Genomic DNA, 23,025 nt, shown 5'->3' on the forward strand with positions numbered 1-23,025 from the left:
GTGTCCCCAAGTGCAGTGGCAAAAACCATCAAGCACTACAAAGAAACTGGCTCACATGAGGATCCCCCCAGGAAAGGAAGAGCAAGAGTCACCTCTGCTTCTGAGCATAAGTTTATCCGAGTCACCAGCCTCAGAAATCGCAGGTTAACAGTAGCTCAGATTAGAGACCAGGTCAATGCCACACAGAGTTCTAGCAGCAGACACATCTCTACAACAACTGTTAAAAGGAGACTTTGTGCAGCAGGCCTTCATGGTAAAATAGCTGCTAGGAAACCACTGCTAAGGACAGGCAACAAGCAGAAGAGACTTGTTTGGGCTAAAGAACACTAGGAATGGACATTAGACCAGTGGAAATCTGTGCTATGGTCTGATGAGTAGTGTTGAGCATTCCGATACCGCAAGTATCGGGTATCGGCCGATATTTGCTGTATCGGAATTCCGATACCGAGATCCGATACTTTTGTGGTATCGGGAATCGGAAGTTTCCAGTGTATGGTTCCCAGGGTCTGAAGGAGAGGAAACTTTCCTTCAGGCCCTGGGATCCATATGAATGTGTAAAATAAAGAATTGAAATAAAAAATATTGATATACTCACCTGTCCGGAGGCCCCTGGACATCACCGCTGGTAACCGGCAGCCTTCTTTGTTTAAAATGAGCGCGTTCAGCACCTTCCATGACGTCACGGCTTCTGATTGGTCGCGTGCCGCTCATGTGACCGCCAAGCGACCAATCACAAGCCGCGACGTCATTCCTCAGGTCCTAAATTCCCTTCTAGGAATTTAGGACATGAGGGATGACATCACGGCTTCTGATTGGTCGCGTGGCGGTCACATGAGCGGCACGCGACCAATCAGAAGCCGTGACGTCATGGAAGGTGCTGAACGTGCTCATTTTAAGCAAAGAAGGCTGCCAGTTCACAGCGGTAAGGTCAAGGCTGCGTCGGAGAGGTGAGTATATCAATATTTTTTATTTTAATTCTTTATTTTACACATTAATATGGATCCCAGGGCCTGAAGGAGAGTTTCCTCTCCTTCAGACCCTGGGAACCATCAGGGATACCTTCCGATACTTGAGTCCCATTGACTTGTATTGGTTTCGGGTATCGGTATCGGATCAGATCCGATACTTTGCCGGTATCGGCCGATACTTTCCGATACCGATACTTTCATGTATCGGACGGTATCGCTCAACACTACTGATGAGTTCAAATTTGAGATCTTTGGTTCCAACCACCGTGTCTGTGTCTGTGTGACGCAGAAAAGGTGAACGGATGGACTCTACATGCCTGGTTCCCACCGTGAAGCATGGAGGAGGAGGTGTGATGGTGTGGGGGTGCTTTGCTGGTGAACTGTTGGGGATTTATTCAAAATTGAAGGCATACTGAACCAGCATGGCTACCACAGCATCTTGCAGCGGCATGCTATTCCATCCGATTTGCGTTTAGTTGGACCATCATTTATTTTTCAACAGGACAATGACCCCAAACTCACCTCCAGGCTGTGTAAGGGCTATTTGACCAAGAAGGAGAGTGATGGGGTGCTACGCCAGATGACCTGGCCGCCACAGTCACCAGACCTGAACCCAATCAAGATGGTTTGGGGTGAGCTGGACCGCAGAGTGAAGGCAAAAGGGCCAACAAGTGCTAAGCATCTCTGGGAACTCCTTCAAGATTGTTGGAAGACCATTCCCAGTGACTACCTTTTGAAGCTCATCAAGAGAATGCCAGGAGTCTGCAAAGCAGTCACCAAAGCAAAAGGTGGCCACCCTGAAGAACCCAGAATACAAGACACAATTTCAGCTGTTTCACACCTCTCCGCCAAGTATACAATTCAACACGTGCCAACCCACAGCCCTGATGCCCTCATTGCCAATGCACAACCCTCACAGTCATGAAAACACAGAAAAATCTTCAAATGTGAAGGCGTGTCCAAACCCTTGGTCTGCACTGTACATACATACATACATACAGTATATACACACACATACATACATACATATATACACACATATATACACACACACATACACACACATATATACATATATACATACACACACATACATACATATATACATACATATATATATATATATACATATATATATATACATACATACACATACATATACATATACACATACATATATATATATATATATATACAAATATACACATATACATATGCATACACATACATATATACACTCACCGGCCACTTTATTAGGTACACCATGCTAGTAACGGGTTGGACCCCCTTTTGCCTTCAGAACTGCCTCAATTCTTCGTGGCATAGATTCAACAAGGTGCTGGAAGCATTCCTCAGAGATTTTGGTCCATATTGACATGATGGCATCACACAGTTGCCGCAGATTTGTCGGCTGCACATCCCAAAGATGCTCCATACAAGGCAGGATGGATCCATGCTTTCATGTTGTTTACGCCAAATTCTGACCCTACCATCCGAATGTCGCAGCAGAAATCGAGACTCATCAGACCAAGCAACGTTTTTCCAATCTTCTACTGTCCAATTTCGATGAGCTTGTACAAATTGTAGCCTCAGTTTCCTGTTCTTAGCTGAAAGGAGTGGTACCCGGTGTGGTCTTCTGCTGCTGTAGCCCATCTGCCTCAAAGTTCGACGCACTGTGCGTTCAGAGATGCTCTTAGGCCTACCTTGGTTGTAACGGGTGGCGATTTGAGTCACTGTTGCCTTTCTATCAGCTCGAACCAGTCTGCCCATTCTCCCCTGACCTCTGGCATCAACAAGGCATTTCCGCCCACAGAACTGCCGCTCACTGGATTTTTTTTCTTTTTCGGACCATTCTCTGTAAACCCTAGAGATGGTTGTGCGTGAAAATCCCAGTAGATCAGCAGTTTCTGAAATACTCAGACCAGCCCTTCTGGCACCAACAACCATGCCACGTTCAAAGGCACTCAAATCACCTTTCTTCCCCATACTGATGCTCGGTTTGAACTGCAGGAGATTGTCTTGACCATGTCTACATGCCTAAATGCACTGAGTTGCCGCCATGTGATTGGCTGATTAGAAATTAAGTGTTAACAAGAAGTTGGACAGGTGTACCTAATAAAGTGGCCGGTGAGTGTATATATTAATATATAATAATTTTTATTTACATAGCGCCAACATATTCCGCAGCCCTTTACAACTTATAGAGGGGACTTGTACAGACAATAGACATTACAGCATAACAGAAATCACAGTTCAAAACAGATACCAGTAGGAATGAGGGCCCTGCTCCCAAGCTTACAAACTATGAGGAAAAGGGGGGACATGAGAGGTGGATGGTAACAATTGCTTTAGTTATTTGGACCAGCCATAGTGTAAGGCTCGGGTGTTCATGTAAAGCTACATGAACCAGTTAACTGCCTAAGTATGTAGCAGTACAGACACAGAGTGCTATTAACTGCATAAAGTGTATGTGTATGCATATATACACACACACACATATATATATATATATATATATACACATATACATACATATATGTATATATATACACACACACACATATACATATATACACATATATATACATATATATATATTCACATACACATACATATATATATATACACACATACATATACATACAATATATACATATACCCTCAGGTATGACGCAGTCCCCACCATAGAATATAATGTAGCACCCCCATTGGGTATAATGCAGCCCCCTCATATAGTATAATGCAACCCACCACAGAATATAATGTAGTCCCCTGAGAGAATGCAGTTCCATCACAGAATATAATGCAGCCCCCCCATAGAGTATACTGTAGCCCCCTCATATAGTATGATGTAGCCCCCATAATATAATGTAGTCCCCTGAGAGAATAATGCAGCCCCACCACAGAATATAATGCAGCCCACCATAGAGTATACTGTAACCCCTCATATAGTATATAATGTAGTACCCTGAGTATAATGCAGTCCCCCCACAGAATATAATGTAGCCCACCAGGGCCGTATTTAGAGTTTCTGCTGCCCTAGGCACTTTTAGTGCTACCTCCCCCTTTGGTGAGTATGACACTATCGGCAGTGACTTTGGCAAGAATAGCTGATGTGAAAGTCGCCTTTAGCAGCAGATCTGGCAGTTTTTCTGCATCTGCCGGGTAACGGATCACTTACAGCAACACTGCATTCGGCCTCATTCATTCCCTATGGGATTTGCGTCACTTGCCGTGATCTGGCAAATGTGGTACCATACCTCCCAACTTTTGAAGAAGGGAAGGAGGTATTAAGTTTGCGGCGCGCGTAGTGCGCCGTGGCAAATTTTAGGCCACGCCTCTGACCACACCCATTTCACAACTAGTCACACCCATATCCATGTCCCAACCACAGCCATTTAGCACTGCTGATCACACTGTTTTATATACAATTATAAACAAAAAAATATGGCCACACAGTGCTCCATACTGTATAATGGCCACACATGATGCTCCATACTGTATAACGGCCACCACACATGATGCTCCATACTGTATAATGGCCACACACTGTTCTCCATACTGTATAATGGCCACACAGCCTGGAGCAGTGGGGGCCCTAGGCAGCTGCTGGCCAGTATGCCAGCAGTTGTCAGTGCCTGGGCTCACCGGAGAATCCTCCGGTTCTCCGGTGGGCCAGTCCGAGCCTGGTCTTGTCTGCTTGTGGTCAGGGTCTGGCTGAAATAAGCCACTAGAATACCGGCACCTCCGGTAAGAAGTTTGTATGGTGAATTCAGGGCTGGCATAAAGCCATTAGAATTCCGGCTCCACCGGAGAGGAGGTGTTTGTGTGCTTGCTACTCCCTGTCCACTGATTGCTTTTGCTCTGTTAGAGTATGTGTCCACGTTCAGGAAATGCTGCGTTTTCGACGCAGCATTGAGCCGCAGCGTCAAAAACGCAGCGTCCAGATGTTATAGCATAGTGGAGGGGATTTAAAGAAATCCCGTCTCACTGTGCATTAAAAAACGCATGCGTTTTTCCCGTAAAAACGCACATGCGGTGCGTTTTTTCAGAACGCAGCATGTTGCTACAATGAGCAAAACACGCAGGAACACCGCAGGTGACCTGCCAGTGACCTCAGGTGCATTTTTGGTCAGGATTTTACCTGCATAAAATCCTGACCAAAGCCTGAAGCAAACCTGAACATGGACACATACCCTGAGGCAGCTGTGTTCCCCTGTGACACTAACAGGGCACAGCGTTTTCCCTTCTGTTCGACTCTGTGAAGTAACAGAGTTCGCTTCTACCGCTGTATTGTGCCACCATTTGCTAGCAGCAGGTTGGTCTCCTGCAAACACACCAATAATAATATCTAAATATGCTCGGGTGCGTTCCCCCAGCCCTAACACTTTATTCCACTCTCAATCCAAGCAAAGCCCTCGTTCCTCTGTTAAAAATGCAAAATAAAAAAGCAATAATATCCCATACCTGTCTGCTGTCCTGTCAAGTCCCATGCTGCAATCCATCTCAAGGGGTTAAATAGCTTACAACCCGGAGCGGTGCTAATGCTACCGGCCGGGCTGTATACCATGGAGGAATGAATGAAAAGCTGCCTGCGCAGTCTCCCCGCCTGACCGGAGATAAACTCATTAGCGTGGCAAAGTTTCTGAAAATTGTCCCATGCTGTCAAGTTCACCGCGTCAGGTGGGGAGTCAGCGCAGCCTAACTGAATTGAGTTAGTTAATGTCAGATTGTAAAGTGCAAAAAAAATAATTAAGATTAGTTGATAGGACTAGATTGGAGACAGTAAAATATACTGTAGTAGTTGTCGTCTACTACAGTATTTTTTACTGAATTGAGTTAGTATCAGCGCAAAAAAGGATCATCCATATGTCCTTTAGTTGTCAAGCGCTGATCATTGACGCACATCAGTGATCAACCTCTGGTTGTTGGGATTTTTTTTTGTGAAAAGAGAAAAAATAATAATTTTGATTAGTTACAGTAAAATATACCGTAATAATCATCATCTACTACAGTATTTTTTACTGAACTGAGTTAGTATCTGCGGGGAAAATAATCATCCTTGTGTCCTACAGCCGGCGAGCGTTGATCATAGACGCACATCAATGACTAACCTCCGGCTGTTTGTTTTTATTTTTCTTGTGAAAAGAGAATAAAAAAATACCTTAGATTAGGGACAGTAAAATATTCTGTAGTATTCGTAGTCAGCTACAGTATTTTTTACTAAATTGAGTTAGTGTCAGCGTGGAAAAGAAAGAATCACATCCATGAGTGCATCCTACATCTGTTCTAAATAAAAAAAAGTTTTACACCGAGCACTCACACACACAACTGAATAAAATTTGGTATGCACACAAACGCTGAATATATGAAAAAATGTCATCCCGCTCATCCCAAACGCGGTATTCAGCGGAGGAGGTATACACTTTCCTTGCCTCTGACACTGACAGTCAGGGAGAGGATGCCACCTTCCTTTCATTTTCATCCTCCATCTCCTCCTCTTCCTCAAGTGATGTTGAACCGCTACGCAGATTGGTGGAAACAACCTTGCAAAAATTGAAAAAAAAAATCCAACCATAGAGAAAAAAAGGTAAAATAATTTGCAGAAATTACGTTTTTTTTAAAGGGATATTCCCAATTATTATACAATGGTGTAAATACGCTCAGTTATGGGGTCAATTCTCCTTCATCATTTTTACTGTCAAAGTGGCGCTGTACAGGGAGCTGCTCTGTTCACATGCATAGGGCTGTGTTGCACTTCCCTACACTGCAGATAGATGGCAGTGCTGCTGTGGAGGGGAAAAAAATGCTGTTGCCCCTGTTCTTTTGCAAGGTCCTGACAATCAGATCCCTTCTGATCAGTAATTAAAATACCATTATGTTTACACGGACGACAATCGCAGAAATGTTCCCTGAACAGTGATCCGTATGTCATCCGTGTGCAGTGCGAGGATGTAATTTTCTTGCATGTAAGCTTCCGTGTGACATCCGTATGGCAAGATTTTCTCGCCAGCTTGCAAAATGGACATATAATGGATCCATGGGCTCAAATATTCGTGAAAACATATATTATACAGTCTTTATGTATATATATATATATATATATATATATATATACATACTGCTCAAAAAAATAAAGGGAACACTTAAACAGCAGAATATAACTAAAAGTAAATCAAACTTCTGTGAAAGAAAACTGTCCACTTAGGATGCAACACTGTTTGACAATCAATTTCACATGCTGTTGTGCAAATGGAATAGACAACAGATGGAAATTGTTGGCAATTATCAAGACACGCTCAATAAAGGAGTGGTTCTGCAGGTGGGGACCACAGACCACATCTCAGGACCAATGCTTTCAGGCTGATGTCTTGGTCACTTTCCTGAATGTTGGTTGTGCTTTCACACTTGTGGTAGCATGAGACGGACTCTACAACCCACACAAGTTGCTCAGGTAGAGCAGCTCATCCAGGATGGCACATCAATGCAAGCTCTGGCAAGAAAGTTTGCTGTGCCTGTCAGCATAGTGTCCAGAGGCTGGAGGCATGACAAGAAGACAGGCTAGTACACCAGGAGACATGGAAGGGGCCATAGGAGGGCAACAACCCAGCAGCAGGACGGCTACCTCAGCCTTTGTGTAAGGAGGTACAGGAGGAGCACTGCCAGAGCCCCGCAAAATGACCTCCAGCAGTCCACAAATGTGCATGTGTCTGCACAAATGGTTAGAATCCAACTCCATGAGGATGGCCTGAGTGCCTGACGTCCACAGATGGGGGTTGTGCTCAAAGCCCAACACCGTGCAGGACGATTGGCATATGCCACAGAACACCAGGATTGGCAAATTCGCCACTGGCACCCTGTGCTCTTCACAGATGAAAGCAGGTTCACACTGAGCACATGTGACAGTCGCCATGTCTGGAGACGCCATGGAGAGCGATCTGCTGCCTGCAACATCCTTCTCCATGACCGGTTTGGCAGCGGGTCAGTAATGGTGTGGGGTAGCATTTCTTTGGAGGGCCGCACAGCCCTCCATGTACTCGCCAGAGGTAGTCTGACTGCCATTTGGTACCGAGATGAGATCCTCAGACCCCTTGTGAGACCAAATGCTGGTGCTGTTGGCTCTGGGTTCCTCCTAATGCTGGACAATGCCAGACCTCAGGTGGCTGGAGTGTGTCAGCAGTTCCTGCAAGATGAAGGCATTGAAGCTATGGACTGGCCCATCCATTCCCCAGACCTGAATCAGATTGAACAAATCCAGGACATCATGTCTCGCACCATCCACCAATGTCATGTTACACCACAGACTGTCTCGGAGTTGGCGGATGCTTTAGTCCAGGATGCTTTAGTCCCTCAGGAGCCTCATCAGGAGCATGCCCAGGCATTGTAGGGAGGTCATACAGGCACGTGGAGGCCACACACACTACTGAGCATCATTTCCTTGTCTTGAGGCATTTCCACTGAAGTTGGATCAGCCTGTAACTTCATTTTCCACTTTGATTTTGAGCATCATTCCAATTCCAGACCTCCGTGGGATATTAGTGGTGATTTACATTGATAAGTTTTAGGTTTTATTGTTCTCAACACATTCCACTATTAAATTAATAAAGATTTACAACTGGAATATTTCATTCAGTGATATCTTTGATGTGGGATTTTAGTGTTCCCTTTATTTTTTTGAGCAGTGTATATATGTCAGTGAGACACATACCTCTCTGTGTTCATCATCTCATTAAATACATTTACATTTGACCAGCTTGATTTTCCTGAAATTGCGTTCGCCCCCGACAACCAATGTGCGAAAATTTCACACGGGCCAACTAGTAGTAATAATAATTTTATTTCTATAGTGCAAACATATTCCGCAGCAGTTTACATTTTAGAGGGGACTTGTACAGACAATAAAAGACATTACAGCATAACAATAATCACAAAAATCAATAGATACCAAGAGGAATGAGGGCCCTGCTCGCAAGCTTACAATCTATGAGGAAATAGGGGAGACACGAAAGGTGGATGGTAACAATTGATTTCATCGTTCTGACCAGCTATAATGTAAGAAATCGGGTGTTCATGTAATGCTGCATGAACCTGTTATCAGCCAGAATATGTAAAAGTACAGACACAGAGGGGTATTAAAGGCATGAAGTGTGTGAGAAGATGATACGAGGAGCCTGGTAATGGTGAAAATTTTGAATGGGCAACACAGGGATAATTACAGTAAATGTTTTGAGGCGGTAGGCCAGTCTGAACAAATGTGCTTTTAGGGCATGCTTAAAACTGTGGGTATTGGGGATTAATCAAATTATCCTGGGTAGTGCATTCCAAAGTATTGGCGCAGCACGTGAGAAGTCTTGGAGATGGGAGTGGGAGGTTCTGATTATTGAGGATGCTAACCTCAGGTCATTAGCAGAATGAAGGGCAAGGGTAGGGTGGTAGACTGAGATGAGGGAGGAGATGTAGGGTGGTGCTGAACCATGGAGTGCTTTGTGGGTGAGAGTGATAAGTTTATATTGAATTCTGGATTGGATGCGTAACCAGTGCAATGACTGGCACAAGGTAGAGGCATCGGTGTAACGGTTGGTGAGGAATATGATCCTGACTGCAGCATTCAAGACAGATTAGAGAGGGGAGAGTTTGGTAAGAGGGAGACCGATTAATAGAGAGTTACAATAGTCTAGACGAGAATGAATAAGAGCAAAAGTAAGAGTTTTTGCAAAGTCAAAAGTAAGAAAAGGTAAAATTCTAGAAATGTTTTTGAGGTGCAAATAACAAGAGCAAGTTTCTGCTGGAATCGCTGACACTGGTGCTTCTTGACAGTTTGTTACCCTCAATAATAGAGAAGTTTCCTGAACTGTGTTACTCTAGGGACTCTGTTGATAACTTGGACTTGTAGACTTTGTTTTCAGGATCCTTACCAAGAAGCATTGGTGCTACTAAAAGTTTTATGATTATGGACTGTCATACGTGCTGTTCTGAGGCCCTTAATCAAGTAGAGCTAGATCGCCTTGAGGAATAAAACATCAAGATTAGTCTTGAGTTTGATGTTTTATAATGTTTTATGATGATAGAATACTTGCACTAGCTCCTTTGTAGGTCTGGTGTGGTCAAGGACGACCACAATTAAAGTGTGAGGGAATGAAGGAGTGGTGGAAGTGATGGCTTGCTCCCTGACACTAAAAAGAGGTTGAACGTGCATTTCTGAAAGTAGAACGCCCTGTAGTTGCCATTTAGCCTAGGTAGGGTTAACTGTAACAGCTGGCCCAGTAGAGGGAGGGGAGGGAGAGTGTTAGTGGCAAGTCCAGGAAGTGACAGTCAGTGAGTTGTGAGCAGTGATAAGTAGCAGACTCAGGTCAGAGGCTGCTAGGGACAGCATGAGCCTCAGGGCAGAGGATCGCCAGAGAACCCCTCAGCTGAGTCCCCTTTTGCCAGCCGGAGAATCTCGAGATAGACATTGGGCCTGGGGACATGTTCTTCTTGCGCGACTGTGGGAGAAATACATTATCATTGCTGTCCCAAGAATAGCTCATAATCAGGATTCGCTATCAGTATGTCTTTGAAGTGTGGGAGGAAACCGAAGTACCCAGAGGAAACCCACGCAAACACGGGGAGAACATACAAACTCAGATGTTGTCCTTGGTGTTATTTGAACCCAAGACCCCAGCGCTGCAAGGCAACAGTGCTAACAACTGAGCCACCGTACAGCCCTAAGATGGAACCCTGGAGCCAATGGAGGACTGCAGCCCTGAAGTAAGTGTGATGCACTTGACACACAGCAGTACACAAGAAGAGGGACACGTGTTGTCTGTAGGATGCCAGAGCTCAGAGCCAGAGCTAGGACCAGAAGCTCACCCACGACTTGGCATCTTACACTGGGGCAGTTCCCATATATGAGTTAAACAGTGAAGGCCAGGGCCCCCTGGAAACTTTTAAAGAGAGTCTGTCAGTATATAATGACTGTTCAAACCAAGTGCAGTTGCTCAGTGCAGCATTGCAGTCGCCAAAAATTTAAGTGCACCTTCCCACTTACTTTCCTTCTATATCCACCCCCCACACCCACTTCTTTGATTGACAGAGGTGACTACATAGAGCCAGACAAGAACAGCGATTAATGGAAAACAAGTAGCTCCACTGGTGCACTTAAATTCTTAGCCACACCAAGGGTGCACCGAGCACCTGAAATTGTTTTGAGCAATTGTAAGGTACTAGCAGTAACGTGGGATGCAGTGATGAGCAGGAGGCAGAGCAAGAGTTAACACGGTGGCTCAGTGGATAGCACTGCAGCCTTGCAGTGCTGGGGTCCTGGGTTCAGATCCCACCACGGAAAACATCAATTTATATGTTCTCCCCGTGTTTGCGTTTGTTTCCTCCGGGTACTCCGGTTTCCTCTCACATTCCAAAAACACTGTTAGGGAATTTAGCTTGTGAGCCCCATCAGGGACAGCGATGATAATGTGTGCAAACTCTTAAGCACTGCGGAATATGTTAGCGCTATATAAAAATAAAGATTATTATTATCATATATATATATGGCTCAACAGTAAATACTCCACGCAGGGAGTAAGGGGGGTGTAAATATACAGGCCCACGATGTATATAAAGCAACAGAGTAACTACAACGGATGAAATAACAGGTTAAGTTATCAGTCTCTGGTTCCTGGATGATGGAGGTTGGAAAATCCCACAATGGCGCCGTAGGTGGCACGTGAAGTCTCTGAGCCAGTCCTGAAGGAAAGTGTAGCACTGTCTCTGTACGGCAGCAAAGCGTCCTGTTCTTCTTTCCTGTGGTCTTGTGATCCTGGAACAAGGTGCTGAATGGGGAAAGGTCTGCTGCATGGCTAAAGATGTACATAGTCCCAGACTGGAGGCTGCAGTCTCCCCACTATGAACTGTGTGCAACGCCGGAGCAGCGCTGCAAGGAGGGACAGAAGGTGTCAGATGTACTGACCGGTTAGTGCTGTTAAGGCCGGGGAGTAATGGCGAATTAGTCTCGGGTAATGTGTAGGATGTTAGCAGGTTCGTAGGATGCAGTGACACACAGCAGGCAGAGCAAGGGTTAACAGGTTCTTTATATCAAACAGTGATAGTACAAGCAGGGGGGTAAAGTATGTGAATTTGTGGATGGGGAAAGTCAAATGCAGAAGATAATAACAGGTTAACTTATCAGTCATTGTTTGGTGGAGGAAAGTGGCTGGAAGATCCCTCGGCCGCACTGCAGGCGGCGTGAGATATCTTCGATCCAGTTCCCCAGAATGGTGATGCGCTGTCTCCTTGCAATGACTAATCCTCTGGGTCCTTTAACACGTGATCTCCTAATCAGGTACATGGTGGGGTAGAGTTGAAGGTCGGCGGCACAGTGGAAGAAGCAGAAAGTTCAGTAGACCTGGTCACAGTAGAAGCATACAGTCCAGCGGACACAGACACAGGCAAAGACCAGTCCTTAACAGGCACCGCAAGGATGGGACTAAGTGGGACCTCCGCGGTGGTGAGCGGAGCCAAGGTATGTACTCTATACAGGTCACTACCTGGTGCAGATGTCTCTCTGGGTAGAACGTGTCGGCAGTCTTGCTAGCCGGGAATACAGGCACAGCTAGCTGGCATGGGTCCGTCGAGAGGGAGTCAACTGTCTCATTGCTCACAAGCTCGATTCCCGCCAAGTGTGTCGTCTTCCCGCTCACACTGCTATTTATGTCAGACCCGCCCCCACCAGCTAGGTGTTCAGAACCTCTTCCCCCTGTAATACTGGTGACATTCCCGACAGTTCCGGCCCAGACACGCAAAAGGGACCGTTGACTTGGTACACCTCCTTACAAATGCACAGTCTATGAGCGTGGGGGATGGAGCGCTGCAAAGCAGTCGTGTCAATTGACGTCAGTCGGTGGAGAGGGAGTCAATCTTCTCCTGCAGCGCACGCTGGGTACCCACCAAAAACCCTATTTCCACGCGTGCAGACTCTTTTATATCACACCCGCCCCCAGCAGTCAGGTGCAAAGGTCTATTTCGGTTAGAAAGTGCTTCCCCCAGCAATAATGATGACAGTCCCAACAGTTCCAGCCTGGACACGCAAGAGAGACTACTATTCTGGTCCACTTCCTACACACTCATTCTATACTGGCGGATGCTCTTTTACTGGAGTAGCTTGCACAAAGTCTCTCCATGAAAAGCTATTAAGAGCTGCAGGTTTCCATGCACAGTTTACCCTTACACAAAGATATAATAGCTCTTTATGAAGTGCTGCTTCACTCCACTTATCCTTACCAACAATCATATGATTAGACCGGTCACTGCCTGCAACAAAGCAGCATTCCAGATCATATTTTAATGGAATAGATTTGTTAGCGGTTTGGGAACTACTAAAGTTTTGTTTTCACCTTTTTTAATAAGTTTAGATCCCTTATGTAACTGGTGGCAAATTTGACACTTGCAGAAGCCCCCAAAATCCTATCGAGGCTCTGAATGCGACACCAATGGGAGTTATCTCACTACTCTAAACTCCATTAGCTTTTTTGTCATCCTAGACAATCAAATATGGTCACCTTTAAACCTAGATTAAAATTCACACCGAAACCACGAGCACTATTATTAATTTTATTTGAATATGTTATATTGTTTGGGTATTTTATGGTAGTTTAATATAGGCTGCATTATTTCAGTCGTATATGGTGGTATTATGCAGACACTAAATAGAAAGCTTAGCTAGGCAATGTGTAGCTGTATTAGTATATATGCACAAGACGTCTTAATTCTCAGCATGGAGCCACTGTGCGGAAATTCAGAGGTTAGGTTTCCTTTGCATATCTACAAAAGACGACCTCTGCAAAAGCAGCATTTGCCTCTTTGAACTGAACTCTATTGCATCCCCAGCTAGTAAAGACAAGACATAGTGTCTAAAGTAGAATATTGCACACAAGACAATTAAACAAAACCTCAGCAATTACTTCTGGAAAATATTTTTCCTTTGATCCTCCTCTGTCTTATTTTAGGAAACCAGCCCATGGAGCGATCAATTCAAATACATGGGCGTCATCAACAGGATGACTCTGGGACTCGCAAAGGAAGCAATGACGCCCCGATGACTTGGGGCATCGGATTTTTATACCAGTAAGCACATTTTATATATGAATTTATTATAAGGCAACAGCTAAGCAAAATCTAAATTAAAAATAATCTCTATTATGGATTTACATTGACAACAGGACCATGCGGTCAGCTTAATGTGCGAAATTCTGATGTCAGGTTCCCTTTCAAACCAAATTGAAAGAAGTTAGGGTAATTGTGACAAGCAAGCATGTCAGTGCTAAAAAGATGTATGAGAGCTCATCTACATATCCTGACCAATAAATTCATACCCTAAATTATCAACTAACCCAAGACCAGAAGTATTAGTTTGTGTTACAACGAGGCAAACAAAAACATAACATTTCATGCTGGATTCTGTATAGAAAACAATTTGGAGGTTTCCAGTTTAACAGAACTACATCAGATCTAGTACTTATTTCAGAAAAACTTCCTCATTCTTGCAGCTTAAAATAGTGCAACCTAAATATACATAAGAGCTACAGAGACAGAGGGACACAAAGTAATACCAGTCTCATACACGGGATAACCTAGTGTCTGGTAGCTGGTGTGCATTGTCCTAAAAAGTACAGTATAGCTGGAATAATAAGGACAGCTACAGTGCTCCTTAAATAGACTATACAAGTCAAAAAATGTGACACCAGCTCTTGACAGCACATTTTATCTTTTGACATTTAGTTTGAGATAAAGACTTTCTGGCTTAGCTCCAGAATATTTAAATAGGCTGAGATACGACAAAGGCAAATGATAAAAACATTATAGAGTGTCATAAGGACCCTCTAAACAGTTTTTCTTGGTAATGAAAGCTGCATGACCATCAACCTAAATATGTTTAAATTGCCTTTTCCCTGAATTATATCAATGTAAGTAATTCTGCCATAATATGAACCTTTTCTCCTCATTTCAGTTTTCAAACGGTAGATATAATATGGCCAGGGTTTACTGGAATGGAGCAAGGTTTCAATTAGGCCAACAAATTTACAATAAAGCCACGTTCTTCCATCCATATTTCAGTATGTGTTCTAGCTGTGTTCTTCACAGATAGAACATGTTCACATTATAGTCTATGGAACATTCACATGTCCATATTTTTTGGTGACTACGTGTCTGAAAAAAGACAAAAATCCCTGAGATGTGTCCATTTTTGATCAAAATATCCTATAGAAGTATATGTGTCTGTGAAAATCATGACAGTTGTCATGTGCAATTGTAGAATAGCAGGGATGAGGGATGTAGTGACAAGCAGGAGGCAGAGCAAGAGTTAGGCTACGTTCACATTTGCGTTGTGCGCCGCAGCGTCGGCGCCGCAGCGCACAACGCAAACAAAAACGCGGCAAAACGCACGCTAAAACGCTGCGTTTTGCGGCGCATGCGTCGTTTTTGGCCGAAAGTTGGACGCAAAAAAAATGCAACTTGATGCGTTTCTTGCGTCCAACGCTTGCGGCCATGCGGCGCAAAACGCAGCACAACGCATGTCCATGCGCCCCCATGTTAAATATAGGGGCGCATGACGCATGCGGCGCCGCTGCGGCGCCCGACGCTGCGGCGCTGACCGCAAATGTGAACGTAGCCTTAAAGGGTTTATTACAGGGGATACTCCACTCTGAGAGAGAAAGGGTTAAGATGGGAGTTACACTGGATATTATGTCAGGATAGGAACAAACAGTTATGAAACAGGTAAACTTATCAGTCCGATTGTTTCCGGCCTATCGAAGCTCGAAGCTTGAAGTCCCACGGTGGCACCGTAAGTGACACGTGAAGTCTCTGGCCTGATCCTGAAGAAAGCTGATGCACTGTCTCCTGATGGAAGGGGTGTATCCTGGCTCTCCGAGGCGAGGTCATGGTTTAACGGGATGACGTTGGTGCTATGAAGTAGTCAGCAGTACCACCGGAATGTGTCTCAGTTCAGTGGCGGAGGCGGGGATGACGCTACCCGGCTCTGTATGATTCAGCTGATCTGACTTAGGCCGTGCACTCATGGTAGTAAGTGGAACGGTACTGGATGGATTCCCAGAGACAGGGTGAGTGGGCACACAAAGATAAGTTCCTCACAGTCAGTGTGCTCAAGGGCTGGGGAGCTGCTGTGCATCACCCCACGGAGAGTGAATTAACCTTCTGCTGCGCACTCTGTTCCCACCAAGTGTCCCGCTTTCCCGCGCACCGACCCTTTTATCCCTGACGCTCCCCCTACAGTTGAGTGCAAAGGTCTGTCAATATAAGAAAGTTTTCCCCCCAGCAACAATGGTGACAGCCCCGATAGTTCCGGTACCAACCTGGGAGAGGCATCACTGGCCTGGTCCATCTTCCCACACTCCAACTCTCCTTTTGCTCGCCATTCCACAGGCCAGTGTTCTTGCAAACATGCTGGCAGTCTTCTTTTTCCTGGACAGTTTGATGCCAAATAAATTGGTCCTGATTGTATCGATTGGGGGGTATTCCGGCTATTGTTCGTTTGGTGCACCGTAAGTCAGAAGTAGTAATTGCGTCGCCGTAGTGCGTCCATTCCCCCTGGGGCAGACTCTTCGGGAACTTCAGGTACTTGTTCCTCCCGTAGATCTTCGGGTGGCCGTTCAGGACTTTCTTCCTCTTCACAATATACTACACCTGGTGAAGGTACTTCAGGCACAGCTTGCACCTCTTCCACTTGATCAGGATCCTTTGACAGACAGGGCCAAAGCATATTCCGATGAACTATATGAGTGGTGTTCTTTTCCCCTTCAGGCTGAATTTCATAAACGGGCGCAGCAGATTCAGCAGTTTGATCACGTGTTGGGGTCATGATAGAAAACTTTGTGAAGTGGTCCGCCATCACCAAACAATGCTTGTACCCTTGATGAGCTGGCCCAATAGTCCGGTAGTCTATCATTTGAACCTCCAAAGGAGCAGACGTCATGATGGTTTGTGTAGGAGCTCTCTGCTATGGTGGTTTTGCCAACCCACATCTCCTGCATAGCCAACAGGCCTCTTCCACTATGGCCTTCAGTCGAGGATGGTATATTAATCACTGTAACCACTGAAAGGTTTTCTCTTGGCCGAAGTGTGCTCCCCTTTCATGTGCCTCTGTAGCCACCATAGGTAACAGCTTCTCCGGAATTCCACCTGCCAGGTGACACCTAGTTCCCGTTGTAGTTGGAACTTCCGATACAGCAGTCCAATTTTCATTTGAAGTCTTTTCCATTGTCGAAAAATCCACAGAGTCTCTGGAGACAGGGTATTTCTCTCTCCTTGATTAGGAAGTTGCTTAGACGTCACCCACTGTCTTAGTTGGTCAAGTTCCCCATCTTCCTGCTGTAACCGAACCCACTCATCACGGGATCGCCCAAGACACTCTCCCGGGCCAACACTTGCACGTGCTCCTACATGGCTACCGCTGTCCGGGCAGAATCTCGGAACCTGGGCATCTCCTCTTCTAATTCCTCATCTCTGTTTTTCCCCGGTCGTCCATGTTTCACTCTGGATAAGGCATCCATATGAGTATTCTCAGCCCCTCTTTTGTAGGCGATTTTATGTTGAAACTTTGCCATTCTAGCCACCCATCTTTGTTCCTGAGCTGCTAGTTTTGCATTTTCCAAATGAGCCAAAGGGTTGCTATCGGTACGCACCAATACTTCAGACCTGGATAGGTATTCCACAAACTTCTCCGCTATAGCCCACACCAACGCCAGCAGCTTTAGATTGAAGGAACTGCAATTGTCAGGATTTCATTCGGAATCATGAAGGGACCGACTAACATACGCGATCACCTTCTCTCTCCCATCCTGCGTCTGTGACAACACAGCCCAAAATCCATGCAAGCTTCCATCGGTGTGGAGAATGAATGGTTGAGAGAAGTCCGCATAAGCCAACACAGGTGCTTCTGTCAACGCCTTCTTCTGATCTTGAAATGCCTTTTGTTGCTGTTCTCCCCACTGAATAGTCCAGTTCTTGGCGCCTAAGGGTACTCCCTTTAACAGTTCCAGCAGAGGGCTTACTATGCGGGTAAAATTCTTCATGAAGCGTCGATAATACCCGGTCAGCCACAAGAATCCTCGGACATCTTTCACCTTCGTCAGGGTAGGTCAATCCTGTACTGCAGCAATTTTCTCCCATGATGGTTTCATTCCTTCAGCAGAAACAACATGACCCAGGTACTCTATTTGGGTGCGAAACACATGACATTTCTGAGGCTTCACTTTTACACCGTGTCTTTGAAGGTGAATCAACACCTGTTCCAGTCTTTGTAGATGGTCCTCAAATGAAGCGGCATAGACTATGATGTCATCTAAATAGATGAGTGTGGCTTCAAAGTTTAAATTGCCTAAACACCTCTCTATCAATCGTTGAATCTTTCCAGGGTTGTTGGCCAAACTGAACGGCATCCGGTTGAATTCATACAGTCCCATAGGAAGTATAAAGGCTGCTTTTGGCCGATCCTGCTCTGACATCAGTGCTTGCCAGTAGGCACTGGCTAGATTCAGCGATGAAAAGAATTTGGCCTTTCCTAGTGCAGACAAAGATTCTTCAATCCTGGGTAACGGATAGGAATCTCGCACGGTGCAGGCTTTGAGTTTACGATAGTCTACACAGAAACACAGAGTGCCATCCTTCTTTCGCACTAGCACAATGGGGGTGGCCCACGGACTTTGACTGTCCCTTATGACGCCCTTCTGCAGCATCTGAGTTAGCATACCTTTCACCTTTTGATATAATTGTGGTGGAATTTGTCAATACCGCTCCCTTATGTGCGCTGCATTCCCAATCAGTATCTCATGTGTAATTGCTGTAGTGCAGCCGAAATCATCCACATGGTGTGTGAACACATCTTTATATCGCCCCAGTAGAGCTTCCACTTGCTGGATCTGTAGCGGAGTAAGGTCTGTCAGCTCAACCCGCATCTGCTCCAATATACGACAACCTTCCTGGATATGAACAGGAGTGGCACCTCCACACAGCTGCGTTACCTAGGCCACCATGTCCAATTGCCAAACAGTGCTGCAGTGATGTAATGGACCCTGTATGACAGACGGTCTGGTGCAGTATCCAGTGAAAGTTCAAACATGAAATATCCAAGACAGCAAAAGAAAAAATAGAACGCACTCACCAGTCTGATAATTCTGATCCTTTATTCGAACATGGACAAACTTAGCAGGGAGGGGTGTGGAGGATGAAGGATGACGGCCGTTTCACGCACACAGGCGCTTCTACGGGTCAGACTGGTGAGTGCGTTCCATTTTTTCTTTTGCTGCCTTGGACCTTCCTGGATATGCTGGGGTTCCGGTCTCAGAGACGTATCCACAGCCACGGTCCAAGGGTCCCCCTGCTTCACCGTCAACTGCACGGCCTGAGGTGGTATCACTTCTTCCGGCATGCCCATAATTCGAGCCACTTCACATCTGGGAGTTAGCGTGATGTTACCTTCTGCAAAATTGACACAGAGTACTGCGACCATCCCGACAAGTACAATGGCTAGTGTTCCCGCCACAAGGAGTCCTGGGGGTGGTTGTTCCATAGTAGCTGGTTCAATCTGGATCTCAACTCCTTCTAGCGGGGTACAAGCCCATACAGGCAGAGTAAACACGATGTGTCCTGGTGGCAGAATGAGTTTAGCAAAGGCTGGGAAAATCACTTTTCCCAACATTCCTTCACCACTGGAGGATTCCTGTACTTGAGCCATGCGGATTAACTGTTGGAACACTCTTCTTTGGGGAGTGTGCGGACTCCACTGTTTCAGGGTTACATCTGAGGGCTCATTGACGAGCAGACTCCTGAACTCCTTCAGCACATTCATTCCCAGGGTGATGGCATGTCCGATACCTTCTTCTCCACTGGTCAACAGTACTCCCTTCCGACCCAGATCTTTGCCACAGATGGTTAATTGCATCCAGACCACCCCTGCGACCCGGAGGGGCAAGTAATTGGCAGCTATCAGTTTTATCACTGGGCCCCACTCAGTCCGCATTGTTTCAGGAAAGTGTAGCCGAAAGTAAGTTTCAGTCACCTGTGAGCTCGACCGTCCAGTTCGGCCCAGACAAGGAGGCACATAGAGACTAGATTTGTGGGACTTATGTCACTCCTTCATGACTGCTCAGGCTCCGGGCGGCATCCGCCAAGCTCGGAGCTCTCTAGTTTAACGGACGACATTGAAGGGACCTACCCCATCATGGGCACTCCTGAGCCAAATGTCCAATTTTTCCACAATTGTAACAGGTGAGGGGTCTCTCACGATGGAACATCCTTGTTTCGCGGCAAGGTTCGTGGCCATCTCTGCCCCATGGCGGATTCGAAGTACCTACTGATTTCTTCTTTGCATCAGCCAACTCTCCTCGAATATCTTGGATTTCCTTCCGCAAATCCTCCACCCATTGTGGTTCGGTGATCATGTTTACAGATACCTCTCCGCTCCGGACCTTCCCTACTGGGACTGTCACCCCCTGCTCTTGCTCGCGTGTGCGTGCTTTGCTTCCTATCTCAGAAAAGGTCATACGAGTATTTAACCGCAAGCGCTCCCGCAAAGCCTGTTTCGTCAGCATGTCCCGCAAGCCTGTCACCAACTGATCTTGCAAAATTACGTCATTCGGTCCTACGCCTATGCCATCTTTTCTTATGATAGCAGTATGGATCTCCTGGAGAGCGTTTATGTACTGAGTCACCATCTCCCTGTCCCTTTGCATACGACTAAATAAATGCATTCATAACTCCCCTACGACCGTGGGGTCCTCATGAGTCTCCTCCAAAATGTGTAGCACTTAAAGGTGTCTTGTTCCCTGGAGGGTCGTAACATGACTGAGTCTCTGGCTTCTCTATCTAATGCTGGGATCATGGGAGGCATCCTCATCATCCCCCTCCTGCGCTCAGCCCAGCTCCATAACATGGTATTATTCCTTGTAAACTTAGGGAGATTGTTCAACATTGTCCCCAGAGAGATACTGGACCTAGGGCTCATTCCAACTGCTTTGTCTGCCGCCTCCGTGCTGTTAGACGAGCAGGAGGCATAGCAAGAGTTAAAGGGTTTATTACAGGGGATACTCCACGCAGGGAGAGAAATGGTTAAGAGGAGAGTTACACTGGATATTATGTCAGGGTAGGAACAAACGGTTATGAAATAGGTAAACTTAAAAGTCCGATAGTTTCTGGCCTGTCGGCGGCACTGTAAGTGACGCGTGGAGTCTCTGGCTTGATCCTGAAGAAAGTAGATGCACTGTCTCCTGATGGAAGTCGTGTATCCTGGCTCTCTGAGGCGAGGTCCTGGGTTACCGGGATGATGTCCGTGCTGTGAAGTAGTCTGCAGTACCACCGGAATATGTCTCAGTTCAATGGCGGAGGCGGAGATGATGCTACCTGGCTCTGTATGATTCAGCTGGTGTGACTCAGGCTGCACACTCATGGCAGTAAGTGAAACGGTGCAGGACGGATTCCCAGTTACAGGGGTGAGTGGGCACACAGATATGCGGTCCTCACAGTCAAGGGCTGGGGAGCTGCAGCGCAGGCCTGGACTATCGCGTCTCCCCACGGAGAGTTAATTAACCATCTCCTGCTGTGCGCTCTGTCTTCACGCCAAGTGTCCTGCTTTCCAGCGCAGCGACCCTTTTATCCCTGACACTCCCCCTACAGTTGAGTGCAAAGGTCTGTTCGGGTCAGAAAGCTTTTCCCCCAGCAACAATGGTGACAGCCCCAATAGTTCTAGAACCGACCTGGGAGAGGCATAACTGACCCGGTCCTTCTTGCTACACAATCAGTGTGCTGTCCATTATAAACATTGCAATGGGTCAGAGAAGGTTTGCAATTTTTTTTTTGGATAGGAGAAAATCACTGAAGAAACACTGATGTAAAAACACTGATGAAACTTGGATCCAAAACAATGAAGAAAATCCATTCATTTTTTCACATACACGTATGACATGAGTGAGTCCTTACTCAAAGAAGAAATTAGAGCAAATTTTAGCTCAAATCTACATGATGTATTTGGGAGAACGGAATTGCGTAAAGACACCTTTAAAGCAGCACTTCAGCATTTATCTTATTTCACAGCACCCTATCAACCCTGTGGTATCGCTAATGCCTGTTCCCTGACTCCAGTTACATACTTACTAGCCGCCGTCTTCTGCTGTACATGGCGCAATTCTGGTCCAATTCTGCCATCTTGTGATCGCAGTTCATGATTGGCCGGAAGTCAGAACTAATGGTCATAAGCTCTCAGAGTAAGTCTATGAGAGCCTCATTCTAGCTCTCATAGACTTACATTGAGAAGTGCCCAGGAAATTGCAGAAGACAAGCAGAACGGCCCAGATAACAGAAGACAGCAGGACACACAGCAGGGGATCAGCTGACGTTACTGAACCCCAATAACACAGGAGCATGTGATGACTGTGCAGATGGCACTTCTGAGCAGCAACAGGTTGTGTTGGAGCCCAGGGTAAATACAAGAAACAGAGTGGAGGCAGAGGCCTAATTGGAGCAAGTTTGAAATCAGTAGTAGTGTGAATGTGGACAGAGCAGAAGAAATTGCCGGACACACAGCAGGGGATCAGTGTCATGATCTCTGCAGGCAGAGATCATAGAAAGCCTATAGAGGGACAAGCTCTCGGAAGATGGAACTATACTGACCATGAACTAAGCCTGCCGCGCAACTAGAAATAGCCAGGTAGCATTTCCTATTTATTGCTAGATGCCCAGCTCTGGCCTAAGACCTAAATAGCTAGCAGAGGGAAATATAAGACCTGGCTCACCTCTAGAGAAATATTCCAAAGAAGACAGTAGCCCCCCACATATAATGACGGTGAGTTCAGATGAAACAACAAACGCAGCAGGAAAATAGTCTTAGCAAATTTGAGGTCCGCTTACTAGATAGCAGAAGACAGATAGTATACTTTCATGGTCAGCAGAAAAACACTAACAAAACACCATCCAGAGATTACCTTAAACTCTGGCATTAACTCATAACGCCAGAGTAGCAATCCCTGATCAACGAGAGCTTTCCAGACACAGTAACAAAAACTTCAGCTGT

The 23,025-nt window shown here is 45.8% G+C and overlaps 1 long non-coding RNA gene across 1 annotated transcript in view; it reads left to right on the plus strand.

Moving 5' to 3' along the window:
• LOC143795615 (uncharacterized) overlaps positions 1 to 23,025 on the plus strand; it is a 165,295-nt gene that overhangs the window by 76,231 nt on the left and 66,039 nt on the right. The window contains exon 2 of the long non-coding RNA XR_013220436.1: positions 13,949 to 14,066. This is a non-coding gene — a long non-coding RNA (uncharacterized LOC143795615). The remainder of the gene's footprint in view (positions 1 to 13,948; positions 14,067 to 23,025) is intronic.

The sequence above is a fragment of the Ranitomeya variabilis genome, chromosome 1 (genome assembly GCF_051348905.1).
Source record: "Ranitomeya variabilis isolate aRanVar5 chromosome 1, aRanVar5.hap1, whole genome shotgun sequence".
NCBI lineage: Eukaryota > Metazoa > Chordata > Amphibia > Anura > Dendrobatidae > Ranitomeya > Ranitomeya variabilis.